Below are 10,964 nucleotides of genomic sequence, written 5' to 3'. Positions count from 1 at the left end.
CCCCACCGACCAGTCCAGTAGTGGAGATGCACACACGCCTTTCCAAAGCCACACCAGCAAGCCAGGGCCTGGGCCACCTGACTCCTCTTCCCTGCAACCCTGTGGTTGGCTTTTCTCTAAAACGGAGCTCAGTCAGCTCTTACACAGGGCTTGCTGATTTTTATAGTTTTCCCTATAAGTGTGTGTGTGTGTGTGTGTGTGTGTGTGTGTATGCACTTAACTTTTTAAAAATGGTGGTTTAAAAAAAAAATAGGGCACCTGGGTGGCTCAGTTGGTTAAGTGTCTGTCTTAGGGCTCAGGTCATGATCTCAGGCTCCTGGGATGGAGCCTTACATGAAGTTCCTTGCTCAGCGGGGAGTCTGCTTCTCCCTCCCCCTAAGCGCCTCTCCCCACTCATGCTTGCACTCTCTCTCAAATAAATAAATAAATCTTTTTTAAAAAATAAAATATGTTCATCAGTAAGTCAAAGTGTCAGAATTGTCCGGATGAAAGTGGGTACCAACAGGAAAGCCAGAAGCGGCCTTTGAGTTTAAAATCAGAGAAGGAAACAGAATCTCTATTCAACACCAAAACGGCAGTAGATCTCTGACAGCTCAGCCCTGACAAAGCCAAATGTCATTTTCTCTATTCTAATTTATTGATTTCTGCTGGCTGTCGGAAGTGTTCAGGGGAGGAAGTGTGCTGAGTCCTCAGCTAATGCCTCTCATTGTTCTCCCAATTAGCGCCAGGGGGTGAGTTGGTAGTGGGGACCACAGCGGGGTGGGGACTGTGCTGTGTCTAAAAGTGGTGGTGGGGATGCACAAGAACTGTGGTCCTTGGAGCAAAAACATGTGCTTGCATTTCTCCTGCTGCAGCATTTTTTAAAAGTAGCCCCCCCCCACACACACACACACAAAAGGACATCATATCGTCCCCCACCTGTCCTGCTCACCTGTCCAGTCATCTTGAATCACCAGCCCCAAAACACAATCGTTGCCAGGGGCTACCCCCAAAATCACCATCCCCAGAGCGCTTGTTAAAAAGTCTGTGATCACAGAAATGGAAATTACCAGATCTTCATGGAACATCTCCACCCAGGTGTGGCTCCCTCCCGGGTGTCAGGAAGGCCCAGGTGCAGGTGGGGGAGACACCCCAAGGTCAAGGTCAGTCTACAACCCTGAGAGAAATACTGGGCCCTCCAGATGTAAAGATAGCTGCCTCTTAAGTGTCTTATTTTCCATTCTGCTACTTCAAGAGGGCTTTGGGGTTTCATTGTGCTGCGCTTCAAGAACACTCATTACAAAACCAAAACCAAAGTCACAGAACAATGAGAAATCACCAGCCCATTGCACAAAGTTGGAGTGCTGCGTATGACCACTTCAAGTATCAAGTATTTTTTAGAAGTGACCTCCTACCATGGGCCTCCGCAAGCTGCTCCTGTTTTTCTGGCTAGGTGCCTCCCCCGGCCAGAGGGGCTGCCTCTCAAGGGCTCACCTGGGCCAGGGTTGCCTCTGTGCTTATGGCCTCTGGGTAAGCACCCACAGCCCTGACCTTTCTGCTGTCCCCCAGATACCTGCCACCGGCTGCCCACTAGACACCACCACCCTGAAGTCCTCTGGACTCCCCTCGGGCCTCTCCATTCCCATTGCTGACTGATCAGCTTCCAGCCCCCTGCCTCCCACAGCAGAAAGCCTGTCGGCTCCCCTCTGGGTGGCTCCCAGCCGAGACTTTCTCCCTGTCACTCTCCCTGCCAGCCCCGTGCCAGGCGCAGTGTCGACGTGGGCCTTATCCCAGAAGGGCCTCCTTCTGCAGGCTGTCCTCCTCCCCAGCAAGCCTCCCACTGGACTTCCTCTCCAGCCAGGCCTTGAGGATACCCAACCCACCCAGACCACCCTGCCAGTCCTCTGCTCTGTGTTCTCTGGCACAGGCTCTGCTGCCACCGGAGGAGACATCGTTGCTGTCCCCACACGCTCTGTGACCATCCCCTCATGCCCATCATAACCCCACCCGGACATTTCTCTGCACCTCATCTACCCGCTCCACCCCTCCTCAAAGCCCAGGTCTTTACAGGTCAGACTCCCTGCTGTCACCCTCCCAGATGGGAGAAGAGTGACCTCCCCTCTTCCTGAAATCCCCTCGTGTGTATTGTCTGCACCATCTCTCACCTGGCCCTGTTCCTGTGGGACCATACTGTCTCACGAAGAGACGGCCATTCCTTTACTTCCCGGGTCCCATAAGGCTCCCGCCAGCTCACTTTAGAATTCAGCACAAGTTCCCTTTCCTCAAAATGCTGTCTCTCAGATGATTGTCACGGTGGACACAAGCCGTTGATGAAGACTGGGGTTTTCATCCACCCTCCCTCACCCCCCAGCTTCCAGTGGTGGGAACTTCCCACATCCTGGGCATTCCAAACCCAAGTTCTCATTCTTCTGGCTCTCAGGAAGGCTTGGTCTACCTCTAGCTGGAGCAACAGTCTGAAAGCCAAAGCTCTTCTGATTCGCGGACTCCAGGCTGTCTTAGGAACTAGATGCCTGTTAGAATTCCAGAGGATGGCTTCACACATCAAGAGCTGAGTGCTGCAGGGTGTGGGCTTCTGTGAGAACATGCAGGTGGGGAGGGGACAGATGGTGGAGGGTGGTGACAGACCATCAGCCCTTTACCTACCCGAGAGGAAGTTCTGGGTTAACAGGAGGCAAAAAGAGAGGCATCCACAAAAACACGGCTTAGACACTTGGGAAGTAGCTGGACGTGCTAAGCCTCTGCAGGACCTCTCCACTCAGGCCACACCAACAGGGCCAAGCAGTGGGAAACGTCCAAAACCTCAGATGAGTTTGGAAGGAACAAGAAGAGTTAGTATCTCCAAATATCATGCACCATATTACGCAGTTTTCTCTCATGGGGCTGTGTCTCCCTGACTAATTCATAAGTCGGCTCTGTGGGGCAAGATGGAGGCCCTTGTGTGCATAGACCTCACAGCCCTGTAGCCTGTGTGCGAGACCTCCACACTCACACGTGTGGGCTCCTAACAGGGCCAGGGGCTGTCCCATGGCCTTGGGGTTCAGGAGACCGCTGACTTAGTCTTTGGTGTGGGAGGCAGAACAGGAGGGGCTGCCATGATTCACAGGAGCTCAGGGAGCGAGCAGCTCCTTGGAGCCAGAGGGTCGGGATGGCTTTGTGGAAGAGTGAGGAGAGTGTGGTGTTCGATCATCCTCCACCTTCCCGTACCCAAGGGAACGGAGAGAGAGGAGTCCCAACAGGAGTGGCCAGGGCCTCCTCCCCAGCATCCAGCCTACAGCACCCACAGCAGGCAGGGGCCCAGCTCACTCTCACTCCTCGTTAAAGACAACTTGGTCCAGCCCTCTGAGCTCACCACGTGCTCCCCAGGAGGAGCATGGGGCCTACCTGGGTTGGCTGTCTGACCCATGAAAGGTGATTTCACCTCTCAGCCAGCTTCTTCACCCACAACATAGGAGAACAATGCTGCCTCCCTCTTGCAATGGTCGCGAAGATCAGATGAAGGGTTGGCTCCCTTTCTCGTTCTCTTTGAGAGGGGCTGGGGAACATGAAAGCCTAGGAGACCTCTAGGACTAAATCTGACAGCCCTGCTCCTCGGGGGCAGGGGCAGGGGCCCCTACAGACCCTCAGGACCCCAGGAGGTGATCCCTCTCCATAGTCTTGGGCTCCCACCCCACCCCCATCGATGAGCATCCATCCACATGGTTCAATGCAGCCACTCTGCCCTGTGGTCTTGGGATGGTGCTGCAACCCCTGGGCCCGCCCTGGCCCCTCTGCAGCCTCCTGTGCAAACACACAGTGCTCAGGTGCAACCCCAGGGATGTCCCAGCTCACACCCTCCACATCCATGGGGTGGAGGCCCACAAAGGAGTGACCCAGGGCCTGCAGCAGCCTGCTTACCCCATGCCCCCACAATGTGCCTCTGTTTAATCAGGTTCCACTGCCAGGGCTCCATCATAGGCTGAGAGCTTCCAGTGTCACCTGTCCTCAGAGTTAAGATGTTTACAACAGCAAGGTCAGGGGCTACGGGCATCCCAGCTCACCTGCTCTTATTTGGGGTGACTTTCACATCATCAGGGGACAAGTTTCCGGGATGATGACACATGCTGTGTTTGGCTTCTCTGGATGCCTAACCATCGGGTGTTGGATTTGGTTGGATTTTTGTTCCCTCACGAAGGTCTATACAACATACCAAAAGCCAGCCATCACTGGGATGAAGAGTTGGCTTGAGGAGGTCTAGCCTGGCTCATCAGCTTAGCTGGGAATTTTCCCTCAGTGTCTGGCCTACCAAGCAACTCTAGTGTCCCCTGCAGCTGCCTTGGGGAGTCAGGCCCCCAAATCCTAGGAAACGTGGGTTCTGCTCCTCAGCTGTCATAGGACCAACAGGTTTATAGAAAGGACCCTGACTCAGTCTCCCAGCTGGGCTTGCATGGACCATTCCTACCAACAGTAAAGTTGGTCAGACCAAGTTCCCCCACACAGACTGTGGGGTCTTCCTACGGGCACATTAGCCTTTCCAATATCACTAACAGTGGGATACCATTCCAAAAACCCAGAAAGGAATATGAGAGGAAGGAAAAAAAAAAAAAAAGTGGTCGGATCGCAATGGCTGGTTTATATGCCTCAATCTTTCTAGAAATCTCTATGCAATTGGAGGGAAGGGGTTCCATCTTCCTCACTGTTGTACCCCAACATCTTAGCACAGCCTGGGGAAAAGAGCCCAAGCCTTTAGAGGGCCTACTAGCCTATATGACTGCGCTGCAGAAAAATGCCCTTGTGCAAAGAAAAAGGTGCCCCTCTTTTCAGGCGGAGGCAGCCCTCTAGCACATCCAGCAGGAAATCACAATCAGGATTTCAGTGCTCATTCACATTCCACCTCCCATACTTCACACCCTTGGCTGAGCCAAGAACCTTTATTCAATGCACAAACTGCACATGTGTACATGGCATCCCTGAACATCGAGAGTGTTCAGAACAGGTCATTAAGTTGAATCCATGCAGTAAAGAGACATACTGTGGCTTCCCAAACCATTTGGCTTATAAATGCCAAATAAGTAGCCTATTTCAATATGAGTTTTCACTGACTGGACTTTAAAGAGTGAATCAAGCATTCTGGAACCCCCAACCCCAGACCAAATAGCCGGACCACTGTCATTGCTTCCTAGAGATCCTGAGACTCCTGCCCACCCAGCTTTAGCCAGAAGCTCCAACAATAGCCCTCCCCCAGCACACTTGAGGGCAGGAAAGAGCAGAAGTGCTCCCTTAGGGGAGCTCTCGGGGGAGCCCTCTTGCTGCTCCTGCCCCCTCCCCAGCCTCACTAAGGCTCCCACCTGAAGGAGCCCCCTCAGCCAGCACAGGGGCAGAGCTCTCCATCCATCTGCGTTCTTGCTCAGAGGTAGCTACCGCAGAGCCTCAGTCATGTGACTATTTGCTTAGGTCACTTTGCATGTTAGCCCATCACCCCTCTCCACAAGGCTCAGGAAGTGTGTGAGGGTGTGCTGGCCAGGACGGCTGTCACCGGTGAGGCTTAGGACTGGTCAGCCCACCGGTGAGGCTGCTCCTCCCGGCAGCCCCAGGGGGGGTACTCTCACTGGGGAGGACTGTCCCGCAGCTACAGGTAACCCCTAACCATGCAGCCCCGAGGAAGAAGGGACTCCTCTCCTCCGGAGCCACCAGAAGGCAGGGGCCACTGTACACCCAACTGCATTCCTTCAGCACTGCCCTAGCTCTGCGCAGAAGAGAACATGCCTGTGACATGCGGGGCACTATTCCTGTGCATTCGGGATCCAGGAATGAAACACCAGCTCCCAATATCCGCCTTTTCAGAGCTTGCACTCCCAGTCGCCTTGCTCTGTCTGGCCATGGGTGCCCAGAGCGTGCCAGACCAGCATGCTCTCTCCTGATTCTCCAGTTCACATTCTGCCTGACATTTATTATTCGGGATACACAGAGGTGGAGTCCAGCCTGGGAGATGATGACCCCCAATGAGAAGCCACTCCCACCGCACAGCACTAACCCCTCCAGATGTGGTTTTTCTTCTCTTAGCTTCCTCCACAACTCAGTCATCTTGATTTTCTCTTTTTTATTCCCCTGTTCTGTTTCCTCATTTTCTTTCTCCCATCCTCTGGAATCCCCTGCATACTCTTAAGGCTCCAGAAAGCATGGGAAAGAAGCTCCTGACCCTGGCAAAGCATGTCCATGTCTGAGACAGTTTCCAAGGGCAAGGGAGTTTGGGAGATGCCCTCTCGCTGCAGCCAGGTGCCCAGCAGAAGGCCCCGTTGGCACCATCCATGGGCGTATCCCACAGCTCCAAAGAAAAAGAGCTGGGACATGGCCCCCCAGACCTGGCTGACCCACCCGAAGAGCAAACCCTAATGAGAAAGGATGCCCATTGTGCATCAGCACCTTCCACCATGCTTTCTCCAAAGCAGCCCAGAGGCTGTGACAATCAATGGCCGTCCCCTAGGAGCACTCCAACTCTCACCCCACTGTCAGGAACTCAGGACCCAGGAGGATACAGTGCCCCTAGAGGACACGCCTTCTGGATCCCATTGATGAAGAATGAAGATGTTCACCCCTGGATTCAAAGCCAATAAGAATTAACAGTAGTGTCAGAACATTAGCCTCTCAGGGCAGACATTCTAAGCAATTTCCCCAAAGTATGCTGCTGACCACTTGAGACTATCCCACACTAAGTATATGTTTGTGTAAGCTGAGTTACAATCTTAGAAAAAGAAATCTGTTTTGGACAATGGCGAATGAAAAGTGCATGGTTTGCAAGGAGCAAAGTAACCATAGAGGGAAGAATGAGCCAGGGCATCTCCCACACACCCAGTGAGTGCAGACCAGCACTCACAGGCCAGGCTGAGCGAGGCCCACACAGCCCACCTGCAGATTTGCAAAGGTCTCTCAAAAGTGACCCAGGGGGTTGAATCATTTTTAAAAGCCAACAGCATTTGTGTCCATTTTTTAGTTTTTCAAGTCAACAAATTCATTATTTTATACTTCCCTCTTTGAGACAAATCTATTAAGCGACAGATGAATCTGCTTTTGCCTCAACCCTTCACTCCCACTGGCCCTCAGCTGATTTAACCATGTGCCATCTCTAATTGCTTTTGTTCCTTGTCATATATTGTTTATTTTCTACCCACAGTGGAGCACTACCAGTAGACAAGAAGCATGACAAACACTGATGATGAATTACAAGGAGCATATTAGCAAACAGCACAAAATGGTAATAATTTTGCAAATTTATCTCCTGATTATTTTCACCAAATCCAGATTTCTAGTACTTCAAAAATAAAAGTTGAAAAGAAAGTGTACCTGGGTGGCTTAGTCAGTTAAGCGACTGCCTTCAGCTTGGATCCAAGCCCCATGTCGGGCTCTCTGCTTAACAACGAGCCTGCTTCTCCCTCTCTCTCTGTGTTCTCTCTCTCTCTCAAATAAATAAATAAAATTTTAAAGAAAAAATTATATATATATAATTAGAAAAAATTATATACACACACATATATAATTATACCCAATTTGGTGGGTTTTGTTTTTAGAGAGGGAGGGGGAGGGCCAGAGAGAGAGAATCCCAAGCAGCCTCACACCCAGCAGGGAACCCAATGTGGAACTTGACTCCACAATCTCAAGACCATGACCTGAGCCAAAACCAAGAGTCAGATGCCCAACCAACTGAGCCACCCAGGTGCCCCTGGCTTTTTATTTATTGGTGAGGGGGAAAAAATAATATTTCAGAACAGCTTAAGTCTTGTGTCTTATCTTGTCAGTTAGAAATAAAATTTCAAAAATTAGAAATATATACCAGTTTATTTTTTTTATGATTTTATTTATTTATTCATGAGAGACAGAGAGAGAGAGAGGCAGAGGCAGAGACACAGGCAGAGGGAGAAGCAGGCTCCATGCAGGGAGCCCAACGTGGGACTCGATCCCAGGACTCCAGGATCACGCCCTGAGCCGAAGGCAGATGCTCAACCACTGAGCCACCCAGGGGTCCTTATATACCAATTTAAGTGCAAAATTAAGCATTGCCTATTTCCTGTTATAATGTTGTAAAATATATCATATATCATATATATAGAGAGAGGAACTAAAATCAAATCATAACATACCTTTTCCTATTCACTGTAATTCACATTTTTTCTCACATAAACAACTGGTATATGCCACAAAGTGAAAAAAGGACACATATCATGAGTATCATTTTAAAGATTACATAAAAATAAACTTTCAATGCAAAAACTATGAATACACTAACCTATAAAAGATATTTTATTCCAAATCACTTCCTTATCAAATACTACTCAAAAGGAAAAAAACATGTTTCCACTCACAGAAAGTTTTAAGAGATTGTCTATGAGTCAGAATATGGGCGAAAACTCTCATCAGGATCTCTTAGATCCAATTTTAATTTTTAAGTTTATTTTTTGAGCTGTTGCATCTATTTGTAAGGATTGATATTGCTTGACTTTTTTTCTTTATTAGAGGTCTTCCAAAGAAAAAAAAAAGTAATTTTTTTCTTAAAAGAATACGATTCATTCTATCTCCCAATTACTCCCTATGCATCCATTGGACCATTTTATACATCTAAGTTACATTTTGTGACCTTTGGGTTCTTAATTTTCCTATATTTTGAAACATGTTTGCTATTTCATCAATATTCTTCTGAACAAGAAGAATACAGTGACCTGGATTAGCAGGATGATGCAACAGTGAGATAAATCACCACAACTGCATCCTTCTTAACTGTCCTGACCAATTGGCAAATGTACAGCATCATCTTCAAGAGCGTATAAAAGAACACCAGAGATATCATCTTTGTAGCTTGCATTGAACACTATTGAAAATTCAGGATTTTTTGCTTTCTGTCGATAATGGCAAAGAGGAAAAAAAAAAAGGAAAGCTGTTCGCAATTCTTAGATGAATCAGAAGATGAAAGCAAAGACAGTAGGCTCTAGACTCTAATGACAATGATGACATTGATCATAAACGCGACATCTCAGGCCGTAAGTCTTCAGAGAACAAGATGTTCAACAAAATGTTCTCAAACTCAAAAGCTGATGGGTAAATAATATATTGCCATGGACCAAAAGAATGTGTAGTGTTCTTGTTCAGCCAGTCATCTCCCCAGGAAGACTTCATCTTGCAATATTTTATCCCAAGATCTTGGACCATTTTGTTTGCTCACAGGGTATTGGCAGTGTGCTTTCATCTTCTATGACATCTGTGACCTGGGAATACACTTGAGGGGATAAATGTTGAAGGCAGGTTGTACAAACAGAGGTGACTAAAAGGAAAAAGAGAAACTTGTTAAGATTGATCATCTTAAACCGAAAAAAAAAAAATTCCTCGCAATTCTGAAGTGAAGAAGATGGCCATCTCTTTATCATAATTACATGCTGTCAAAGGCTTCAAATTTTTTTCTCCTATTTTGACAGTGAAAATGCAAGAAGGAGAAGCAGAAGCAATGATAAGCTAGAACCTGTTAGAGATTATGTATGAAGCCTGAGTCAAAACTTACAAGACAGATGGTCCAGAGAGCGTCATGCATGATAGCCTATGGGCAGTTGGTTCCATTCAAAGGTGTTCCTCCCTTCCAGTGTTTACATATTCAAAATCAGGAAAATATGGAGCAAAAATTGGACATTTTATGTTCAATTCTCATTTCTAAATTTTTAGCAGGGTCATTTTTCACTCTCCTTTCACTCTTTTACAAATTATTTGTACAATGACTAGAAAAAGAATAATTTTTAAAGATTTTGTTGGATACAGATGGTAAGCAGGATATTTTTCCCAGTATGCTGAGGGCTGTGCAGACCATGCATCTCATGGTCTGATGTACTGGAGAAATGACAGATGAAACAGAGTCAAGTGAGTTTTTAACTGCAGGACTTCTCTGGACCTTTAACATGTAAGATCCAAAATTGGTCTGACCACAAAATTCCTTGGGGGAGGGGCCAGAATATTTCCATGGGACTAGTAGTCTATAGAAGAGAATTAAAAAAAAAATCTTCCCTAAACTGGTGAAGCCACTCTGAAAAACAGTATGGAGGTTCTTCAAAAAGCTAAAAATAGAACTCCCTACAACCCAGCAATTGCACTACTAGGTATTTATCCAAAGGATACAAACATAGCAATTTGAAGGGGCACATGCACCCCAACGTTTATAGCAGCAATGTCCTCAATAGCCAAACTATGGAAAGAGCCCAGATGTTCATCAACAGAAGAATGGATAAAGAAGCTGTGGTGTATATACACAATGGAATATTACTCAGCCATCAGAAAGAATGAAGTCTTGCCATTTGCAATGACATAGATGGAACTAAGCAAAACAAGTCAGTTAGAGAAAAACAATTATCATATGATTTCACTCATGTGTGGAATTTCAGAAACAAAACAGGGGAAAGAACATAGGGGAAGGGAAGGAAAAATAAAATAAGATAAAAACAGAGAAGGAAGCAAACCATAAGAGACTCTTAACTCTAGGAAACAAACTGAGGTTTGCTGAAGGGGGAGGAAGAAGGGGATGGGGTAATTGGGTGATGGGCATTAAGGAGGGCACTTGATGTAATGAGCACTGGGTGTTATATGCAACTGATGAATCACTAAATTCTACCCCTGAAACCAATAATACACTATAGGTTACCTAAATTGAATTTAAACTAAATTAAAAAAAAAAAAAGAAAAACTGCCCTAGAAGATGAAAGAACAGTAAACCAAACCATATTATTAGTTAGCTAAAGTTAAATTTATGGAGGCTTTCCTTCTTTCTTAGGGAAAAATTAAAGTGTCAGGAGCCTAGCTCCATGAGAGAAGCCCTATAAGAGGGCTGTGGCAAGACAAAAGGGAATGAGCTAGGAGCCCTAAGGATGTTTGAGACAGCCCTATCAAAAAGGGGACATGTGAACAGAGCTTTCCATACTTTCAAAGAGAGCCAAAGAGGAATTACTTTATTAGCTTTATTT

At 47.3% G+C, this 10,964-nt stretch overlaps 1 long non-coding RNA gene across 1 annotated transcript in view; it reads right to left on the bottom strand.

The window, feature by feature from the left end:
- Nucleotides 1-7,202: 7,202 nt before the first annotated feature.
- Nucleotides 7,203-10,964, bottom strand: part of LOC140631771 (uncharacterized) — a 27,371-nt gene continuing 23,609 nt past the window's right edge. Inside the window, exon 3 of the long non-coding RNA XR_012029287.1 lies at nt 7,203-9,286. This is a non-coding gene — a long non-coding RNA (uncharacterized lncRNA). The remainder of the gene's footprint in view (nt 9,287-10,964) is intronic.

The sequence above is a fragment of the Canis lupus genome, chromosome 4, assembly GCF_048164855.1.
Source record: "Canis lupus baileyi chromosome 4, mCanLup2.hap1, whole genome shotgun sequence".
In the NCBI taxonomy this organism is placed as follows: domain Eukaryota; kingdom Metazoa; phylum Chordata; class Mammalia; order Carnivora; family Canidae; genus Canis; species Canis lupus.
Note: the sequence above shows the minus strand (reverse complement) of the source record. Positions and strands in the feature narration are given on the sequence as shown.